This window comes from Bicyclus anynana, chromosome 22, assembly GCF_947172395.1.
Source record: "Bicyclus anynana chromosome 22, ilBicAnyn1.1, whole genome shotgun sequence".
Taxonomy (NCBI): domain Eukaryota; kingdom Metazoa; phylum Arthropoda; class Insecta; order Lepidoptera; family Nymphalidae; genus Bicyclus; species Bicyclus anynana.
The window spans coordinates 964,740-989,168 of NC_069104.1; the positions used below are offsets into that span (position 1 = coordinate 964,740).

Sequence of the window (24,429 nt, forward strand, 5' to 3'; positions counted from 1 at the left end):
TTGATTAAATTGCTTCCAAAACCCAAATAAATAATGTAAGTTGTATTTCATTTTAGTTTTTTATGTCAGATTACCAAAGGTTGGAACGTGCTTCCAACCTGATTAGTTGGAACGTGTGTTAAAATCATTACTAGTTACTATAATAGCCGGTAAATAATTTGGTAAGCTGTAATTTTAGTTAATGAAGGTTTAGTAACTTTGAATAAGAAGCGATTGTAAGTTTGGCAATACTGTACATAACACGATTAACATATCTGTGTTGTATTAGAATTTAACTGCCTCATTGGCTCAGTTAGTTAACGTGGTTTCGGATCACGAGGTCCTAGATTTGAGTCTCAGGTCAGATAAAGAAATTTTCAGCCCGGAGTTGGGAAGTTGGTGTTTCAACTTTCAACCCCGTTATTTGTAAAGGACATTAATCTATGTTCAAGTCATTATAGTTAAAATGTGGTAAAAGATTAATATTAATATTAAATACTTACACAATACATGCTATGGAGAGGGCTATGTTACGAGTCTCTCTGAAGGATAAAATCCAAAACTAGGAAATCCGTAGGAGAACGAAAATATTCGGTTTCATCATCATCATCATATCAGCCGATGGACGTCCACTGCAGGACACAGGCCTATTGTAGGGACTTTCTAACATCACGATCCTCAGCCTGCATCCAGCAAATCCCTGCGACTCGCTTGATGTCGTCAATCCATCCAGGTGGATAGGGTTTACTATTAATATATTCATACGTTAAATTCTTTTATCTGGGTCAAATAATTAGCGACGGAACTTAATTGCGAAAGTCAGACATAAAGGCAGTTTTTATCGGTGCAACATTGCGTAGTAACTCGCTTTTATGGGATTAACGCAACACCCGATATTGTGGAACTCGAATTAAATTTGGGTTTATGAATAATAGTCTCAACGAAGCAGCTTATAACGGTGTTACCTAGTCTCTTGCTATTGTACTTTTGATGCCTTTTAGAGCTATTTTCGTTAAATTACCTCTCCATTTGGTGCAGCGTCGTGGGTCTAAGCTTCATAAGGTTTGTAAGCCCTCTCCTGTGAGGAAGAGAGGTCTAACCCTGTAGTAAACCGTTAAAGTAGGCTGATATTGATTATTATGAAACAAAGTAGGCATAGGTAGATATACTACCTATAATTGTGTGTAAAAATCTAGACGTTATAATATGATATAGTATATCATAATAATAAATAATCAACCGTAGACTAACTCGGTTTTTTTATACAATGACAAGTTAGCCCATGACTGAGATCTCAGCTGATGTTAGGTGTCGATGCAGTCTAACTGTCTAACAGTGGAATTCGAAGGGGCACCCCCAGGAGATCATTCACCCGCTGAATGTCCAATTCTCAAACAAATAGAGTTTAAATTCGACACTCAGCTGAATGGTCCTCTGTGGGTGCCTGCAACGTCTATGAATTCCACTAAGTAAGTACTATTTATCCTATACATACACCAGTTATTACGTGGCATCATACCGGAACGCTATATCGCCGCATAGACCCAAGACTTCTGTATCGTAAACCCTAAAATTACACACTGCGCCAGAGAGGTCGGTTTTTTACTACCATTTACTACCATCAAGCCTGATGTTTAAGGCTGTGACGCAGCGTCTCGACGTACGGTGGAATGCGCTGCCTAGAACCTAGAAGGCACCTATTGATCCTTGTTGAGTTGCGGTGTACCTATAACATTTACTTTGAGATCAAAGGTGAATGTAACAGTATCAACACGGAATGGTCTTTATCTGGAGATTTCTATTGTTTAGTCTTACAAACCGGTAATGCTATTGGGTCACAAAGTTGGAAATGAGCCAGTTACTTTCTACGGTTATTATTAATTACATATAGTAGGAAACTCAGATTATGTTTCACAAATACTAGGTAAGTCCACATTCGTCTTTGCGTCATTAAAAGTTTCGTTTTACGAATACAATCGCAAACACAGTTTTCAATAAACAGTGAAGTTCAATGTCAACTAGAATCAAAGTATTTAAATACCGTATGTTATAATACTGTAACAATATCCTCTATTTATGTGAGTGAAACAGAAACAACAGATACAAAAAACTGTTGACAATACATGCTCGGTTGACATCACCGTGTATTGTGATTGGTCCGCGGTCGATGAAAGCATATAGAACCAGAGGTGCCCAACCATTCGCCCGTCACGCGGGGTGACTGCGCGGCACCGTGACCAGATAAAGTGACATTGTTTGAAGGTTTTTTACTAGTATTTGGTGCATATATGCTGGAACATATTTATATGAAAAAAAGTTACATATTTACATTAATTATAGTAAATGAGACTTTGAAATATAATATATATTAATAACAATAGGTAACAATAAATGCATTATTAAAAAAAACAACTGTCATTTTGCATCCTGCGAAAATAAATAAATTGCTTTACAACGACGTCTAAAATCTCGATTTTTTAATTACGTATTATAAAATTAGGTTTGCTTTATTGTTTCATAGATCGTCTTCTTTCTTCTCGTAAGAAGTATGTTCGAATCATGGCTATGACTATTTAGGGTTTCGACTGTTTCCAGTTTTCAGACAACAATCATGGACTGCAGCCTTTGTCATAAAATCGCGAGCGAAAAGGTTATATTAGGTACTTTAATGCAACCCTGAACCCACTCATTTATAGCTGAGTCATACGTGCTTAATTTGTACATTTCCACTACAAAGCAATAAAGAGGCCCTTGCCCCTCTGGAATTCTAAACAAACATACACAAGTACTAGTAAAATAAACACATATTGTTTACCCTATTGTCTGTTTGTATGTATTGTTCACGCGTTCGTCCAGTGTTCAATGGGTACCGGTGCGTCGTTATGTCGGTTTGGTTTAGTAACATAATACTCTTTCATTGCAACTTTAACCCTTTCAAAGACTGTAATTTATCGTCCCGGACGTGGATTCTGGCCACTGTCACGGGGTCACTCTGACCATCTATCCCAGTTTAGGAAAATGCCTTTAAAGAGACTTTCTGCCCTCTACGTTTTTCTAGCCACCTGGCTTGGCCTTCCGCTCACGCTGAATCTGAACCATTAAGAAGGAGACTCTTAAATGGGGCTGCATTAAATACACAATCAGAACAAATGAAGCAATTTCGACTCAAGTCTTGTGTTGAGTTGACTCCAAGACTAATAAATAAATAAATAAAGAACATAAATTACTCAAAGTTGCGCAAGTGGTTTTAAAGGGTAGTAGGACGAAGAAGCCATTATTTTTTTACTGAAATTTTACAGTTTAACATTTATAAGCGCAGTCTGTTAAGAGCCTCTACATACTAGCGTTTATACGACATGCGTTCGTTGTGACGTTACAGCCTGTCTTTCAGAGATCACACAATCCAAGACGAAATAGTATACCGCAGGTTTTCGTCGATATAAGCTCTAAAATTAAGACGTAAGTACAAGAATGTTATGTATTTACATTGTCTACATTTCAACGTATTACTCGTTGCACTAACTGGTGTGCTTATTGCTTTTCATCAGGCATACTCAATTACTACTCCGTCAAGCTAAAGCCTTTTGCCATACAAAAACTTTCGCATAGCAGAAGGATAATCCCCTTTACCCTTCCACTATGCGAAGGTAGGTACTGTGCTTTAATTTATCATAATAAAGTAGTAAAAAGTATTGTATAGAAGTCATTAAAGAGAACTTTATACTTTATTCAGCAGTGGACTTTTAGAGTTGTAAATGAGCTAGATTTGATCCATTTAAGTAATAACGAAAATCAAACACCGATACTGTAATCGTTATTGAGTCTGTAGCGATCTTAAAGTCCCTATTACAACAATTAGTATAGTTTCTCAAGCAGAGGCCGCGAGTGGCAAGTTGCCGTGTAAGCTCAAACCTTTTACTCATATAAAGCGTAGAAGGGGGATTATTATTCATAATACCGTAATAATTGTTCTTGTAATATAAAACTCTAATCTGAATTCTTGATCCAATATAATAACAAAATCACAGATACTAGGTCGTTAACTATGAGCCTCATAAGAAGGCTCAGAGTCACACAGCGGGCGATGGAACGAGCTATGCTCGAAGTATCTCTGCGTGATCGAATCAGAAATGAGGAGATTCGCAGAAGAACCAAAGTCACCGACATAGCTCATCGAGTCGCGAAGTTGAAGTGGCAACGAAGTGACACATAGTTCGAAGAGCCGATATACGTTGGGGCCCCAAGGTGCTGGAATAGCGACCACGCACTAAAAAACGCAGTGTTGGTCGCCCCCACCAGGTGAATTGACGACGTTAAGTGAGTCGCAGTCACTGGATGCAGACGGTTCAGAACTTACAAAAGATCTATGTCCTACGGTGGACGTCCATCGTGTGATTGATTGATAATCAAACGTCGATACCGTAAACGCTATTGAGTGGTTGCTCTCAAAGTCTCCATTACAACAATTAGCTGAGAATAGTTTCACAACCAGTGGCCGCGTGTGGCAAGCCAATGCTACAGTGTAACTGGCCCACATCACGCGATGCTCAAAACGGAGAAAGGATTTACTGTGGGAACTCTACTTTTGTTTTTATTCGTGTTTTTTCGTAGAGTACGTGTTTTATTTGTAAGGCTTTAACTACATCTCAATTAAATGTTCGTTTGAATAGAATATGATCATTGTAATAATCTAAATAATGAACTACTGGGGCTAACTCGTTTTTCTTTTCAGATTTTAGATTTCAGTATGTTGTTGCACAAACTGTAGAATAAAAACCTTTTTAATATAACCTTAAACCTACCGTGTCACAAATCCTGTGATCTGCACGGTTTTTTTCTTTCTACCACTAGCCGGTGGGAAGCTTCGGTCGTGGCTAGTTACCAACCTACCAGCTTTCCGGTACACAAACAAAACAAATAATTATGAATAGACTTGTTTTGTGGTTATTTGAGTAACGGCTCACGCCGACTCTGGCTTGACACCGCCTTTAAACAGATAGAACATAACATGATGTTTCCGCTTTTTATGGTACATTTTTTAATTATTTTCTATATCGTGTCTGAAACTACTCGTAAGTAAAAGCTACGTCGTAAAATATTCCGTAAACAAAGAATGCTGAACTGCGCAGGCAGGCAGTTCTCCACAATAAACAGAATGTAGATCAAAACATCCGTTTCGCGAGCTATCTGTTTCCTATTACTTTTACAGATTATTTTGAGCAACAGAGACCGATCGGGAACTCGGCCGGTATTGAAGTAAATGAATGATATCAGCTTTAGGGTTGCCACCGCAGGTTTCTGTGAAAACTGATGAATTGTTTTGGGAATGCTAGAAAAGTGAAGAATTATTCAGTATCAGGCACAAATCAAACAAGCAGCAACACTAATTTTTTTTTTTGTAAAAAAAATTTTTTTGACTTAATAAACGGTCACATTTTTTTTATAACAATTTTAATAACAACACATTTAAAACTAAGTTATTAAATTAGGTTTTGAGATCGGTTGCACTACTACTACAAATGATTATTTTATTTTATATTAGATTGCTAGAAAAAATCCATAGTGTAAATTATGAATTAGTTTCTTTCTCTCTCTATCTTATAGTATCATGTCAAAAAGATAGAGATAGCAACGAATTTGAAACTCACGCCTCGAACTTATATAAAGAACATTAGGTACAGAATGCCAACTATGTTTAAACGTAATGCCGGTGTAACGGTTTTATATTAAACACAAGCAGTTTATTTGCGATTTCCCCTGCGTAGTTCCCATTCCCGTGAAAATATGGGAACAAAATAGCCTATGTTACTCCCTGATAATGTTGCTTTCTATAAGATTTTTCTAATCGGTCCTGTAGTTTTAGAGCTAATTCAATGCAAATACAATCAAATATTTTCTCTTATAAGTATAGATATGAGTAAGTACTTATTCTTAAATATTGGCATGACGGCGAGCGACAACCCTGGCCGACACTCGACAGATGTTGATAATGTTCCGAGGTATGTTACCGTGAAGCCAGCCGTATGGCGTCCGGATTTAGCCGTCAAAATAAACTCTCAAGGGCAATGCACTGCGATTCACTAAAATGGGTAGACTCACTTACTGTTCAGGGTTGCTGTTTCAGTACACTCAAAATAATTATTTTCGTTTTTTTTTGTATTTGAAAAAATAGTTGACGAAAGAAGAGTTCTTCTTCGATTTCTCGTTCGTAAATAGAATGACTAGCGGACGCCCAGTCCGGTCCTATGGTAAAATCCGTTCTTAGGGCATGGATACCTACCTACTAACTATAAACTACCTCCCTGCCCAATTTCATCTTTGTACGTTAAGGTTTTCGAGATTTTGTGATGAATGATCTTTAGAATTTGTATTAAGATTATTTAGTTTGCAGAACGTTTTTGAAACCTTCATAGCTTTCAGTCAGAAAATATCAGTTATTCTATCAAAAACTATATCTTATAGTGTACAGAGTGAAACTTCGTTTATATCATGTGATGGTCAATGAGCATTATCGCTCATTGCGTTGCTCATTGGACTGAGAAAGATAAGCTACTATTTGTCGAGAAAGTTTCACCCTTTGTGGATATTAAATAATGAAAAAATACATAAAACTTCTTCATTTTACCAGTTGTGTTCATGAAAGTTTGTACATATCTCGGAGACAGAGTCGCGAGTTCGAGCAATAATATTCAGTAGCAAACCTGGATCGTCAGAAGAGTTGACAACCCTAACAACAAGCCAAAACCAAATAAATGATTTGTATGAGTATGAGTCATTTTGACACGCTTATAAGTCCAAACACAAAGCTTTACCAATCCAAGAAAATATTTTTAAAATAAAATTGTAAACTTCTCTCGACTTTATTGAACAAAATAGTGTATGGAGTGTGTTGTGTGTAGGCAAAATTATAATATTCTACCATAAAATTACGCAAGTAACCTCCGAAACAAACGTAACTAACGATTATACAAGAAAATTCTGAATATTTCATCTATCTGTAAAATTGTACCGACAGTTAGGATTTTAAACTTACTTGTTATCCCGACAAAAATCCAGTTTCCGTAGCATTTGTTAAAAACATATATATAGTTCTCGCCAATATAGTCATAGTTCTCGCCAATGATAATTTTATACTATATCCCGCGAGAACCATGGATATTTCCTGGATAAAAAGCAGACTATATACTTTTCTACTAAGGTCCACTTAATCTCTATATCAAATTTCATCTATAGTTCAGTGATTTAACCGTGAAAAATTACTTTCGAGTTTATAATATTAGTAAGTATAAATAATTCTAAAAATAAACTAAAACTAAACTGTTCATGGTAGGTACCAAACCCAACTATTATGGTTTACAGTTAAATTAGCTTCGTACAAAGACGCTCTGTGCTCAAATTAACGTGGTCTACGCTAACCTTGTTACCTGTCTGTATTTACGTGTAACTCTTCGCTTGTCCTATTTCCACAGATCAAAGAATGATTTTGTGAAAAACAAGAATGAATTTGGTAAATATTTTGATGAGGGAACGATGACAGAGAACATCTGGATTTATTTATACCTAGTGATTTTGAATAACCTTGAAAATGTTTTCCCGGATTCGGAAGGTGCATCCGGGATTTGTGTAACACTATGAAAATCTGTTTTTTACATTCGCTCTTACCATGTGATACCAATAAACTTAGTAAGCTCGGAGTCCTCAAATTCCGAGATTTTTACCTAATTTTGACTGAATTGAAATTTGATGACTGGATCAAAACCAGTGTAACATAAATATAATTAACATTTTAACAACAATACATAAATTAACAAAAGATTGTCTCGTTTTCAATTAACCGAATTCAAAAAGGTGGAGGTTCTCAATTTGTAATTTGTAATTTTCTTAAAATATGTATGTATTTTGTCTGGTATAAATCCTACCTCAGTACGTCTATTATGCGTCGAGGCGTGTACTCGTAATAATATTCCTTTACTTAGAAATCATTAAAAACCCCATTGCTCAGGTACTTATTAAAATGTCAAATAAGGTTTTATCATCACAGATAATCGTCTCGTCTATAAGTTTGCCGTGCATCGAACGTGGAATCCTTAATGCTTGCGTCGTTGGAATAACGATAGGGTGAGTTGGTTGCGATTTACGACCCTTTGTATATTAGATTTGCCTCTCGTGGACTATGGTCTCTCGAATAATAAGTTTTTGGCTACCTCGAATTTACCTGTTTAATGGTATTTTTTATGGTCTTCCGTCTATTTCCATCACGTGTCTGATTGAAATAACCGACGGACAGTCGGAAAAACGGACATGGCGAAACTACAAGGATCTCTTTTGGACTAGGGAACCCCAAAAGTATTAAATAAATACTGTCAATCAGTCTCGGTTTACAATAAGTAACACAGAGTTAGCGAATAACCTATTTTACAAAGATAATTCTACTATCGGAAATCGAAACTACCTACTTAAGTAGGTATGTTCTCATATAATAAGACCTCGATTTACATTATCCACATATATATAATTGGTACGTAATGTCGATCTCGAATAATGTCGCCGCAGCTGACACGTTTCTACATCTGGGTCGACGATCGAGTTTAAATCCGAACCAATAACTCATAAATTGGTAACAATGTAGAATGTACAGTTGGCGTCGTTTTTTGCACCAGCGGACCCCTGCAATCGTCGTCCGCGTAAAATTTCAGTTTTTTGGATATTTCGGATGATCTTAGTTTAATGTGTTGCCCAAAAGTACGCATTTGGGCAAAAAGTTAAAACTATATATGTATACTATCTAAACAAAAAATTTTCAACTAAACTTATTAGTGGATGTTTAACATTCCAATAACTTTAATAAAAGGAGGGCTGTAGAACTTGGTACATAGTAGGTACTATCTACCCGTTACTTTGATGGTCTTTTCACATATGCCTACATATATATCTGTATTTATTGGTTCTATTCCATGCAGATTAAACAATTAAATGCATAAACATGTCTAATGATTTAATGTTCAAGAAAATATAAGCCTCCTATTTAAATAACGAACACCCCATTAAAATTTGATCATTGTTTTTTTAGAAATTTGCCTTTACAGGTACAAATTACTAACATAGTCGGTTAATTGTTCTATCTTAAAAAACATAGCAGAAACAGTCAGTAAACTTAGTTCAGGGATTTGGCACCAGAGTGCGAGCGTTAAATATTTACACGTAGTATTTGCGGCTGCCTGTACACGGATTTATCGGTTGTATTCAAATCGGTGCGTATTTAACGGCGATCATCGTACAGTTAGCCGATCGTGACACGGTTGAGGTTTGCGCACACGATATGAGGCGTGCAGATCAGACGAAGACGAGGACATTTTAGTATGACAACTTTCCCATTATTGTATTTTCCTGAACCATATTTTAAAGCCTCTAAATTTTTGATTTAAGGTGATAATTCAAGTAAAACTATACGCACACTTAAAATTAATGAGTAAGTTACGAAATGTGTAATTGGGCGACGCGAACGGACGTTGACGGAGAGCTAAAGAAGTTATACTTTATAGACTACAAGCCCTTGAACAAAAATTACATGTGAAATGACCCAACGTAAATAACGCTTAGAAGGCTGTTACTATATCAGAAAATAACTCTGAGCACTATGCCGTCATTTCTGAGCGGTCCAGGAGAGTACGTGAGTGATGAGTGAGGCTTGCGACCCTTATATTTCGTCTCCTGCGCTGGAAAAATGTACGGCGTTAGTACGTAGTTTATTAGTCGTGTGGTATAAACCACACTCGATTTTTTTTTTGTCAGCAAATATTAACCAAAATTTTAAAAATATATTAAAACTTTTCCTCTAAGATGTCATCACCATCATGAGCCTAGTGACTCGCCCTCCATAAAGAAGAAATGATATGGAAGCTTAGATCTACCACGGTGCTCCTAAGCGAGTTAGCTGGGTTAGGGTGATGTTTTTACTCTTATAACGATCACAATCAGATGTTAATGATAATCAATCAATCAATCAATATTCATTTATTTCAAATAGGCTTAGTTTACACGCTCTTTCGAAACGTCAGGGTAATGCTCGGAACCGACGCCTAACTTGCTCTCCGAGGCACGGTAACATTACAAACTTCCAGGCTTAAGAGAAAAGCTTACTCAAAATTATGTTCAATAGCAAATAATAAAAATCACTAAAAATGTTTTGAGAAAATCGCGTAATACAAACATATGTACTACTATTATGTGTGTAACGACTGTCGGTAATCTGTCAACTCATCGTGCAGTCTGCATGCGTTTAGTCCACGGTTTAGTCAAACGAGAGCGCTGCATAATGTCCGCCATTACAGCCGCCTTTATACAGATTCTGCAAGGTCGTGGTGTTATGGACTTTCCGTCACGCATTCCTGCACTAAAGATGCGTTTACACTAGAGTCTGCTCTCATAGTAAATAATATTGTTAATGTCATTGTCATAGACAGAAAATAGCTTCCACTTAACCCAACTTCTGGCGTAACCACTACTTTGGTCTTGATTCCTATTAAAATAAACATGATATCCACGATTGTCAAAGCACCCGATGACGTTTGTTACATAGAATCTCAATTTCGCATATGTCAAGTAACGTCAAAGTGAATTATTAAATAGTGAATACGAAATCACCTGACTTGAACTTATTACTAATAGTTAGTTGGTAAATTTCGTAAATGTCTACTAACATACGTCAAAGTTAGTGAATAACCCTGCTGATGGGTCATTTGATTGCACCGTCAACTATTATTAATGGGGATAAAAATATTTGTTTTGTTCTGCGGCTTGAATTGGTATTTATTGACTGGGGCCTATGCCAGGCGGTATTTTAGGCGATTGTGTCCCAGAAACCATAACACGAGCAGAGATTGACAGACGCACAACACCAGATATTGACTTTACGTCCAGTGTGTACGCAGCCTAATAGCGTGCATGTCATATTATTATGATTATGATTTAGAATTTTCACTCTTGCAATATTAGAGCACGTTTCTTTTTTATTACAAGTAAGTTAGCAAATTCGGCTGTGATTTCACTTGTGTTGAGTGACAATAAACGTAGAATAGAAGAATGCATAAACTTAAGCTATACATCCCCTATTATAAGGAGGCCTAACACAGTAGTGGGTTTTAAAAATAGCCTGAGAATGATGTTGTAGACATGGCCTTAGTCACATCACAACACTACTAGGACAATTTTCTTTTTATCTGCACATCATAACGCATGCAATGAGTTTGTTAAATGTTTTACACATATGATTTATACTTTTTATAACATATGCGTCCAGTAATGTTGTAAAAGATAAATGAAGACCGTTGTAAATACCGCTGAAGTGGTGATTATATCTTCATTATACAAGCTTGTGCAAAGTACTCCAACTGTCTTAGTGTACCTACTGATAATCTGGATAGTTGTCTTGATGATATATACTAGGAATAGCTGACGCCGCGCGGTTTTATCCGCGTGGTTCCGGTTCCCATAGGAATACGTTGATGATTTATAGCCTATAGCCTTCCTCGATAAATAGGCTATCTAACAGTGAAAGAATTTATCAAATCGGACCAGTATTTTCTAAGATTAGTTTGGCAACTTCGTTCGTGGTGCTAGCCACAAACGGTCAATTATTCTCACGTTTCTGTAGCACCCACGACTATAATTGATCGTGTGTTGGTCACTGAGTACATGACTTGAATAGTATGCCGGGTGGGTACTGCTGTTTGCTTTTCAGAAACGTGAGAATAATTGACCGCCAATGGCGACCTTTACACTCCCGATTTTGCGCGTGCGCCGGGGGGCGTGTAGCGATGAATGAAAAAACCACGACTGATACACGTCAAATCCCCGAACGCACGATTTCACACCCGCGCAGTCTTTCCGCCCGTCGCCCGCATATCATGGGAGTGTTATCAACTTGCCAGACTATACCAGCAGGGTAATCTCGTTCTCGGTGAACGATTCCAAACATGAGCCACATTCGGAAACGAAAAATCAATGATGATTTTTTTGAATCGTACCTAGATAGACAAAGATACATTTACCCTATTGAACTAATTGAACTTTTAATTCATTTTATAAGATTTTCTACTATTAGACAAGTGTCTAGTCACTGGTCACTGGTCAGTAATTATATATTTCGCAGAAGTGTGACGAGTGACGAGGCTGGTACAGTTACTGTTCCCATAACGGTACGGCACGGTAGCGTGGACCATAATTAGTGGAATTATTCGCTGCTCGATAATTTTTGAGGCCAGGTCTGTGTGTCTATCCACCTACGGGCCGCGGCGGCATTTGGCTTTGACTTTTCACAGCTATTCTGTTTCCGTCATGTTTGAAAGGTGTTTCGAAAAAAAAAGAAAAATACTCAAAGATCGTTATGGTCAAAAATAAAATTGCAACTTTATTTTTCTCCCCCAAACACAGACTAATGGAAATATTTATATAAAGTACTAAATCAAATCAAATCAAATCAAAAATCATTTATTTCAAGTAGGCTCAGTTTACAAGCACTTTTGACACGTCAGTTGACTATTTGTAAAGATTCTACCACCGGTTCAGAAGGCAGGTTCTGCTGAGAAGATACCGGCAAGAAACTCAACAGTTGCTCTTTTGAAAAGTCATACAGTATTATAATTTACAATTGATAACAATTACAATTTCTTATAGTTTTATTTCCTGTGTGAAGGTGGAAGCTGATCCAATGGCCTCCAAGCGCTTTTATCTTTAAGGAACTCATCAATGTTGTAGTAACCTCGACTAAGTAAATGTTTTTTAACACATTGCTTAAAGCTATGCATTGGCAGGTCCATCACAGTCTTGGGGGTCTTGTTATAGAAGAGTACACCCAAACCTACAAAAGATTTTTTTACTCTTTGGAGACGATATGCCACTATTGTAATAATTTGTAAAGTTAGCCCGCTTCTATCTTAGATTGCATCGTCACTTACCATCAGGTGACATTGTAGTCAAAAAAATAGTCAAGATGGATGCGAGCTTACTTGGAACATGTTCATTCTAGTTACCCATACTTCTGACGGTTTTGTACCGGACCAGAACGATAAAAAGCTTGGCAATGCATCTTTACCAGTAGAGTGGCCTCACCAGGCCAGACCTAAGCCAATAACTAACCAAATAAAAGCTGTCAAAATGTGGAATAATTTTCCGTCTTTTGTCCGTGCCAGTAATTCACTTGCCATTTTCAAGTTTCGTTTGAAACGACATTATTTGTCGTTGAATTAAAATTTTATTTTTCAAGTTATTTATTTTATTGTTATTTATTATTTATGTAGTATATGTTATATATTGTTTAGTTGTAATATATTATGTAATACATATGTAAATTTTAATATTATATTTACGTATCTATTATATTATATTTATTTAATTATTTATATATATAATTACATTGTATTGCACCTTCCCGCTCTTTCTTCGCAAATTCTCTCGTCAGGGGTTGCCTGGTAGAGATTACTTTTAGTAATAAGGCCGCCTTTGCATGCTAAGTTTAATTTATCTTTTTATTGTTTTAATTTATAATTGTATTTTTGTGTGCAATAAAGTATTTCTTCTTCTTCTTCAAATCGAACCCACGACCCCTCTGTTGAGGACAGCACTAAAACTGCGCCAGAGAGGTCATAAGTCTCCTTCCGAAAATAGAACCTATACGAAGTTCACCGGGTCATCCAGTGGCATATAAAAATGATCGGGCAATGTGCAGTTAATTGATATAAATAACCGTCAAGTGGCATACTGTAACGGGCGCGTCCCACATACCGCGCTAACGGCCGCTTGGACAGGACGCATCTACCCACTCGGTATACCAGTACCGGCTTTGTAGAGGTGCGGGTTCGAGTCTTGCATCCCAGTTTGTTTGGTTGAACGCGCTAATCTCAGGAACTACTGGTCGGATTTGAAAAATTCTTTCAGTGTTAGATAGCCCATTTATCAAGGAAGGCTTATATATTATCCCCGTATTCCTACGAGAACGGGAACCACGCGGGTGAAACTGCGCGGTGTCAGCTATTATATACACACATCTAAGTTCGCAAGGTAATTTTTATTTTCTTTACAAGTAAGCCCTTGACTAACAATTTCACCTGATAAGTGATGATGCAGTATAAGAACGAAACGGGCTTATTTGTTAGGAGTAGGACAATTCACACCCCTTTCGTTTTCTACACGACATCGTACCGGAACGCTAAATCGCTTGGTGGTACGTCTTTCCCGGTAGGGTGATAACTAGTCACGATTGAAGCTTCCCACCAGCGAGACCTGGACCAATTAAGAAAACCTCAATGGGCCCAAAAGGGGATCGAACCCGGGACTTCGTCTTGTTTTGTACTGAATTTGTTACTTAAATTTTAGTTATAAAAAATCGAGTGTCTGTTTGTCATTTCGGAATAAGCGTTTTCCACGCGCCTATAGTTATTTACATGATACAAAAACAAACAAACATTTTATTTTTATTTTGTCTGTCTGTGTTATTGAGCAACATCGTGTAGGCACCGGAAAATTCATAGTTTCCGCGGGTGTGGCAAAATCAATTTGGCGCGAACGAAGTCGCGGGCGTCCGCTAGTTTATAAATAAATTCCATAGATAACAGTATCAAGAGAATTGGTTAATAGAAACTAAAACAAACGTAACACTTGTATAATAATGTAAGTATTTTATGTAATTCCCTTAAGCGTTCTGTAATAGTTTCATTGTTATTAGTGCATAATTAGATTACACTTAGACACGTCTTCGGGTAGGTTATACAAGTTAGTTACCTAACATGGGATCGCTCGCGTAACTGCGTTTCTTTTAGTACAATAACTTTTGTTTACAACTTAACTAAGGTTTACAATTATTTTTAAGACAATTACTTTGTTATGATTACCATGTGAGTAAAGTTGGAGGTGCATGCCCCGGACCGGATTCGAACCCACACCCTCCGGAATCGGAGGCAGAGGTTATATCCACTGGGCTATCACGACTCTTTTCAACTTTTCAGTTGTGTGCATTTTAAGATATTAAATATCACGTGTCTCAAACGGTAAAGGAAAAACATCTTGAGGAAATCTGCATACCAGAGAATTTTCTCAATTCTCTGCGTGAGAGAAGTCTGCCAATCCGCATTGGGCCAGCGTGGTGGACTATTGGCCTAACCCCTCTCAATCTCGAGAGCCCAGCAGTGAGCCGAATATGGGTTGATATTGATGATGATGATGATGATGATCATGTCGTTATAGCCCAGTGGATATGACCTCTGCCTTCGATTCGGAGGGCGTCGGTTCGAATCCTGTTCAGGGCATGTACCTCCAACTTTTCAGTTGTGTGCATTTTAAGAAAATAAATATCACATGTCACAAATGGTGAAGAAATACATCGAGAGGAAATCTGCATACCTGAGAATTTTCTTAAATCTCTAGGTGTGGGAAAACTGCCAATCCGCATTGGACCAGCTTGGTGGAACAATGCCTAACCCTTGGGTAATTAATGATGGTTACCATGTAATCTGTTATTAGGTACAGAGACGAAAGAATACAATAAGAAACTCGAGCTAACATAACCGTATAACTACATGCCCACGTGGAATGTTGGCACTGGCTGCATTTCGTTGGAACAGCCAGGCTGATCATTTGCACAAAAAATTAACCAGGCCTTCTATCAGTGGAGGGAACTACAAGAAATGAATTATGAATTTTCGAACTTAGGACTTTATGTTTCGAAGCCATATTGGCCTCAAGGTCAAGCCACCATACCGACGAGGCAATGTCCAAATCTATGGTTTCCCCTAATGCGTGTGAGCCGTGTCACAATGGGTACGTCACGCTATGTGCCGCGTCGATCGTTTGCGACGGAATGTCGATTTTGACGTGACCGTGCAGTATTTGTGCCAGTATGCGTGATATGGGGTCATATGACCCCCTTAGCTTAATGTTACGTGTTACTTCTGCCCTCGTAGCCCGAGTATTCAAGTACTTTTTGTAACCGAGTCTGTTGTGGGCTCTTCTCGAAGCGAGGTTTGGAACACTTATAATTTTCTTTTTCGACATTACTTATCCCCATTAACATTAAGCATTGTGCCAGTATGCGCGACATGGGGGTCATATGACTCTCTTAGCCTAATGTTACAGTACAGTGTTACTTCTTTCCTAGGGCTTTTCATGATTGATTTCAGTCATTTAGTTACTATACTATTGGTTCGAAAAGCAATATAATAAAAGTTAGTAAAGTTATATAGTGTTTGAGCTGGCAAGCTCAGCAGTTGTTCTTACATAAAGATAAGTGTGATATTTATTTATATTGGATATAAAAATATGATCAAGATCTGATACAAGTATCTATTAACAATATACTATTATTTTAGAACATACCGTTTAAACACTAATCTCTCGGGCAGCCCATACCTGTAAAAAAAACATTAAAATACATTAGAAATATAAACACAAAAAGATTTTTCTTATTTTATTCCATAAAAAGTCAGTCTTTTCTAGAACAGTTCGTGTAAAACTTCAAAGAGAGTTATTATTCTTTCAAGCGAAAAACCTGCGTTACAAATGCGAATTTAAAGACCCTATATCTCTTGGAGTCAAAAGACCTTGTGAGAGGCCGTACTCAAATCCGAGAGGTTTAGGATTCGATCTCCGCTTGATGGGCTATTTTCGTACTCACTTCTAACACATCTTCTAAGACTTTTTGGAGAGGAACCCGAATAGCGTCATATTTGTAATTAAATAATCTGCATTTATATTATACACGTAATAGGTAAAGTTTGTTTGTCAGGTTCTTACTAATGGAAAGCTAAGTTATATGTTAATCTTTCTCCATATTTCCATGGAAACGGAAATTACGCGGGTGAAACCGCAGGGATGTCTGCTAGTTTGTAATAAGTTATATCATCATTATCTCCTTACCCTTATCCCACTTAAGTGAGGTCGGAAAAACATGTCAATCTTTTCCATTCGTCTCTATTACTCGTCAACTCATCATCCACTCCTTTTACACACATGTCCTCTTTCACACAATCCAACCATCTCTTCTTTGGCCTTCCTCTATCTTATGACCTTCCACTTGCACATTCAACATTTTTCTAGTAATATGACTTTCCTCTCTACGCATTACATGTCCATACCAAGCTAACCTTCTGTCACTGTATCCTCAATTTTTCTGTCACTGGCGCCACCTTCAGACTTCCTCTTATATACTCATTCCTTATTTATCTATTCTTGTCAATAAGTTATATATTTAGTTAATTTAAGGAAACGGCAAACTATCAAAAATAGTTTTACCTATTTCAACGTAAAGTAAACACTAAACAGTCTCAAGGCGAAAGACCCAGGGCGGACGGTGACGCACTGTGAACCAAGTAACGAGATTACGTTGAATCCGATTTGAACGGGAATGTTAATAAATATAACAGGCTTTTAATTTCCTATTGAGCCCTTACTGCGGCACGTTTTTGTAAGGTTATACATAGTAGCAATGGTCTGCACAAAATTTTAACTAGGGTAGTACAATAGCGGGCCACGCTGATACAAAATCGAGGAGGCCATGCCCAACACCATCATTATCAACCCATATTCGGCTCACTGCTGAGCTCGAGTCTCCTCTGAATGAGCGGGGCTAGGCCAATAGTCCACCACGCTGGCCCAATGCGGATTGGCAGACTCACACACGCAGAGAATTAAGAAAATGCTCTGGTATGTTTTCCTTCACCGTTTGAGACACGTGATATTTAATTTATTAAAATACACATAACTGAAAAGTTGGAGCTGCATGCCCCGGACCGGATTCGAACCCACACCCTCCGGAATCAGAGGCAGAGTTCATATCCACTAGGCTATCACGGGTCAAACACCAATCATATTACCAAGTTTTGTTAATTCTTTTATCATGGTCGTAGAAAAAGTATTGTATGCCACTGCACGTATATAGCATAGTCTCATTACATGAAAGTGGCATAATTAACTATTACAGAAAGCTACGTTATTTACAAGTGTCACATGCTATATTTTATCCTCGTATTCCTACAAAAATGGGAATCTAAGCGGTTGATACCCGTCGTCTGTAATATTCGTCGATTATTTTTTGCCAATAGAGGTTTGTTTGGTTCACGCCGCAACTACTAAACACAGGGCATTTTTATACTTTTAAACATCGATATAAATCGTTAGATGGGCCCCTCCATACTAAAAAAGCACAATTTTATGTCATTACCCAAAAATGTACAGGCACATCTTATATTAGTAACAAACGCATGCTGTGAGTGGACGTGGACTTAAAAAATATTTACTGTTTTTTTTTAATTTTAATCCCTTAATTATGCCTTTATGTTCATTTTGGAAGTGTAAAAACACAAGCCACAACATGAATAAAGAGAAATGTTACGAGTGATGACGTACTCAATGACAATGACAATTCCGCGACGCTTTGAGGCCCATCTAACGATCACGACCGATGCCTTTAAATGACGGCTGCGTGGCGCAGTGGGTAGTGATCCTGCTTTCTGCATCCACGACCATGGGTTCGATTCCTACAACTGGAAAATATTTGTGATGAGCATGGGTGTTTTCCAGTGTCTATGTGTATTTATACATTATATAAGTATTTGTATGTAGTATATAATTGAATATTAATATTATAATATTATAATATTATAATATCTACTGTCTTAGTACCTATATCACAAGCGTATATATGCGTAATAGCGTGTATATTGTTTAAGTATATTTATTATTTATAAATAAAAATAAGCTTCAATCAGATTGGACAATATGCAAACAGACAGGCGTCTTCGATCTTTGAAATCCACGCCGACAAAGTCACGGGCGTTTGCCAGTAAAACAAAACACGGTTACAGAACTATGGCAATATAAAATAAACAACAGTATTGTAGCTACGTAGTATTGTGCGCATAATTCAGCAAAACGAAATATTTCCTGCCACGGCTCATTAGGACGCCGCTCCGTTCCGCGCATAAATCGAAATCAATGACGTTGACGTATTCATGTAGTCTCAGAGCCTGCGGTGGCCGCACCTTCGTTATAAAAGATAAATGTTTGTGAGCCCATGTTACTATAGACAAGTTAATAACTATGGAGTTTGGGTTATGGTTGCTTTGGGAGGAGGTAACAGGTTTTAAGAGTCCAATTTATCCAAAACAACACCGTCAAAAATTTGACTAAAACGGACTCTGGCGAAGGTTTGTTACGAAGCTTGTATTGGAGTTAGCGACGGAGGACATGATTTTGTAAAGAAAGACTTTGGATGTAGGTAGGTCATCATCATCATCATCATTATAGGAGATAGGTGTAATGTGACATTAGCACAACAGATGAACATTAGCACAGCAGAATTATTTTGATGATCGGCGCATGACATATCTATACTAATATTATAAAGCTGAAGAGTTTGTTTGTTTGTTTGATTCAACGCGCTAATCTCAGGAACTACTACTCCGATTTGAAAAATTCTTTGAGTGTTAGATAGCCTATTTATCGAGGAAGGTTATAGGCTATATATTATCCCCGTATTCCCACGGGAACGGGAACCACGCGGATAAAACCGCGTAGTGTCAGCTAATTTTTTAATAAAAAGCATTTAATAAAAAGCAGTTGCTAACCATTAAAAACCATTCACAGACTAATGATAATTTATAGACATGATTAAATTTTCCTTACGCTCTTTCTGTTTCTATATCTTACCAATACAACAATAACCAAACCATTTGCTGAGAATAGGAGATCTACGGGACTACTATACATCAAAAGCAACCATGATCCTAACTCCATTGTCATCACTTTTACCTTTAATAGGAGCATGGATCGACAAACTTTCAGCTATTATAAAATGACGAAGGTCTAGCCCCCACAGGCTCTTGCTCTCGGCTCCGACGGCGACGAGGAGATCATAGGCCACTAAACTGTATCGCGAAATACTATTCTACTTTTTTCCTGTCATATTGATTGAAGGGGACGCATATATTTCATAGAACTCCGCTAGTGATGTTATAAAATCGACATTATGATTTTCGATTATATGATTTCTAATAAACTCTTTATTCTTATTATTAAAATGGTTTCACCCGCGTGGTTCCCGTTTTCGTAGGAATACGGGGATAATATAATATAGCCTATAGCCTTCCTCGATTAATGGGCTATCTAACACTGAAAGAATTTTTCAATACGGACCAGTAGTTCCTGAGATTAGCGCGTTCAATCAAACAAACAAACACACTCTTCAGCTTTATAATATTAATATAGATTAAAATAAACATCAAATCGATTGACAGAATTTCATTCAACTACTGTGTGATATCCACCAGTAAGCACTGGATGATATTTTTACATATAATCTAAATTTCGTATATACTTATTACTTACTTACGTATATATTTATATATGTAAACTAGCATACGTCAAAAATAGTGAATTAGCCTGCAGAGGGCGTGAATTTAACCTTGAATCTCTCGGTTTTGCCTTTTAACCGTATACCTATTGAAACTTCAAGTAGTAAATATAAATATAAATTACGCTATGTAAATCTAGCGAACGCCAGCGAATTCGTCCGCCCTTAGATATCCTTAATCTGGCCATGTCGTAGAATCAGTTCTTAGGAGACGTTGTAACTAACTATAAGCTACCTCCCAAATTATAACTTTGCACGTCAAGCGGTTGTCGATATTTGGCTTTTATATATTTAGATTAGATTATTATCTATATTATTAGTAAGAATAAAATAAAATATCAAATTAATCGATATTAGTGCATCACTAGGACACAAATGAGTTTGTTAGCGGTGATGAATGAAGTCATAACTCTGAGCAACATTCCACCTGTATGCATGCCAATTTCAAGCCTTAACTTGATAAGTTACGGTCAGAGCTCAGATCTCACCGAGCGGTAGGTAAATGTGAGTGCTACAACTTATTTATTTATTGAGAAAGAATAAGTAACTTGAGCTAACTTATCCCAATAACTATTGGCTGTATTTCCGCGCTGGACAGCATGACCAGTCAAGGCAGCTAGCCACGGTGAAATGATTCGGAGAATTTAAGTATTGGCACTGCCCAAGGATCTCCACGATAAAAGGAACAAATATGTAACTTAAGGTCACAGAGGCATACTTGTAGCACTTAACGGTTTCAGTCTTTTCTGCTGCGGCTTCCGGTCTTGATTCTGTCGGTAAGCATCAAAAGCTGCAGTTAAGAAGGTCGACTCATCACCGCGAGGTTATTAATTTGATTCCCGCCCGTTAATGTATATTGGACTAGTATGTTCCCGACATACAGGAGAATGTAGTAGGAGAAAATATGTTCGACTATATTAAAACAGGTGTCCAGAATGGGATTTTTCCAAGTTTGGCTGGGTGAGGAGATTGGCTTGAGCGAAGAGAAGTATTAACGAGTTTTATAGGACGTCCTTAACCCTACATCCATCGGTTACTAGTCCGGGACTACGCTTAATGTGATTCTCTGCGAGGGATTATTGGTAACGTTCTTGGTGGGAATTGTTAGACCCAAGGCACCACCACACACACAGGCTTTCATTCAATAATTGTGTTTTGTCCTATAAATCCGCTTCTATTGTCAACCTGTCCCCGACAATCGCCATCGTCATCATCATCATTATATCAGCCAATGGACGTCCACTGCAGGACATAAGCCTTTTGCAGGGACTTCCAAGCATCATGATCCAGAGCCGTCCAACGTCCATCGGCTCTTCGAACTATGCGCCCCGCCTATTGCCACTGTAGCTTCGCGACACGTTGAGCTATGTCTCCGACAATAATTATATTAAAATATTTTAAAAATACGAGAAATAAAAGACATCATAAAAGATAAGCAAGATGACCTCAGCGCAAGTGGCACGGCCAAGTCCGTCCCACATACGGGCAGATGCGTCGCAACTCGCAATGCTGTTAGAGCAATTACGCCGCGTCACAAAAAGCTGCGCGCCCTATGTAAGCCGTGCCAGCTAATGAACGTGGACTTGTGACGGCCGGTATGTGGGTTTGTACCTTTGGATGGCAGGTGATTAGCTAACTTTGTTTCAAGGTGCCTCATTGGGTCTTTTGAGAAAAGTCCATTATGGAGATCGAGGTGTTAGTGTTAGCTCTGCATTTTGAAGAAATTTTAAATGTACCTTTTATTTTCACCGTACACAATTTTTTTTTTCATTCTTTACAAGTTAGCCTTTGGCCTTGATTTGACTTTCACCTGATGCAATGTAATAAGGAAGCGAGCTAACTTGTTTCTACACATCGTATTGGAACGCTAAATCGCTTGGCGGTACGTTTTTGCCGGTACAGTGGTAACTACGGCCGAAGCCCCACCAGCCAGACCTGGACAAATTAAGAAAACTTTAAACCTACGTCTTGCAAATCCACCGCGCATACCACTGCGCCACGGAGGCCAACAAAATTATTGGGACAAAATATGCGCGCCCTATGTAAGCCAGTGCTAGCTAATTAACGTGGACTTGACTTGACGGCCGGTATGTAGGTCTGTACCTTTAAAAGAAGCTGCATCTTAAAGAATATGTAATCTTATAAATTGTGAATAAACGCATGCAGAGCACTAGGTCAATCAGTGTAACGAATTGTATTGCACGATCGACACACCGCTCTACTTACTACCTGAAACCAAGTATGGCATATCTATAAACGTTGATGTATCTGAATGTTTTTAACATATAGAGCTATTGAGGCTTTATCACAGCGCAAGTATTACAAAATCAGAGGTACTGGTACGTTGTAGAGCTACCTATCTAGATGAGTGTTTTCCGAATACTCCTTTTTCATGCAGACAAATCCACGAGCTTACGCAATTGAATGCCGTTCAAAACAGCAAAAAGCGAGTCCGAACCGTGATGTTGACAATGAGGTATTCAGCAGAAAATTGTAGTAGATTGACGTCGACAGAACGAACCGAACACAAAGAAGACGGGCACACGTTTCACAGTGGGATACTTCTGCACGACGAATTGTGGTACACGACGGTGTCTTGTTAACATACCATGTTTTTTACTATTAAAAGTTGACAAAATAAACATATCCATCTTAAGTGATTATTTTGCTGTTATTTAGCTGACGTAAGAACTTAATATTTTGAAAAAGAATCTATTACTGCTAGTAATAGAATCCTTTTCACGCACATTAAAAAAGAAACACGTCTTAATGCTATGCTTAGTTAATTAATTAACCTGATGCATATGCGTTAAGCCTTATGTGCCTTTATGTGTCCATGATACACGATAAAGTAGCCGAACCAGAAATATCAAATTTGCACCAAAAATATTTGATTTTTCTGGTGCAAACTAGCGTTCTATTGCGAAGCCAAGAAAGCGATGAAATATTTTAAGAAACATTGTGTCATTATCATCTTCCACCGATGGACTTCTAAACACGACGGTCTTGAACCATCTGCATTGTATAATTTCGTTTATTGCCGTCTCTAAAATGAACTACTTTTATTTAACCTAATGGAATACATGTCTGTACACATAATTTGCTATAATATGCCAAGTTTGGTGGCCACCAAAATAAGGGCGCCCCAAATACTTCGCGACGAAACCAATTTCCATCAATTCGTACAACTGATGAAACAACAGATTTACATTCCGGAGTAAAGCGTATTTGGCACTGACTAATAAGGCCATGATCCATTAATGTTACCCAATGTTGAGTCGAGTCGAGGATACTATAAAATTGATGACTTTTCTTAATGATTCATTGAAGCAATTAACTCTGCTCTCCATTGTACACAAGTAAATCTATACCTGTTATTCTCATGAAAGAGCCGTGATAGGCCAGTGATGTGAGATCTGCCTTCGAGCTGGAGGGCGTAGGTTAGAATCTGGGCCGGGGCATGTATCTGCAACTTTTCGGTTGTGTGCATTTTAAGAAAATGAATTTTGGTCTTTGTCTAGTCTAGTCTTACGTATGGTATTTGATGAATAAGCAAGGTTCTCATGACGTCATGAAAACCAGCCAACTAAACGTACCAAAAATTCAGAACAAAATAAGAAAAGAAATGTTGTCGGTAAAAATTCACTACTCGCTCTGCGTACTCTAGTCTTTGTCTCAGTCTAGTCTAGTCTTACGTATGGTGTTCGGTCAATGAGCAAGGGTTCTGTGGCCCGTGCCGGGAGCCATGATTGATGGATGGGCGACTGGTTATCGAGAGCGCTGTCGAGTGTCGACACGCGACGCGTTTCGTCGTCAGATAATGGCGGACACCGTTATGTGCGTGAATACAAGGTATGCTAATGTGGAAATGTATTATTAAATGTTTTAACCGCCTCGTTGCTCAAATTGTTATCTTAATTCGAAACTGCATAAGCTTCGTATTAAGAAGTTATCTGTTTAAGAAAAGAAATGCTTTTCTTTCTTCCAAACCCACTCAATATGCTATCTCCTAATCTAATTAGAATTTAAGGAGAAGCCTGGAACTGGTG

General features: G+C 37.8%; 1 protein-coding gene across 3 annotated transcripts in view; it reads right to left on the minus strand.

The window, feature by feature from the left end:
- The window catches only part of LOC112043821 (LIM domain only protein 7), a 204,459-nt gene that overhangs the window by 134,636 nt on the left and 45,394 nt on the right, over nt 1-24,429 (minus strand). For all 3 annotated transcript variants that reach the window (XM_052888509.1, XM_052888508.1, XM_052888506.1), the window contains exon 2: nt 16,348-16,380. The gene's annotated coding sequence lies outside the window, so the exon portion shown is untranslated. The remainder of the gene's footprint in view (nt 1-16,347; nt 16,381-24,429) is intronic.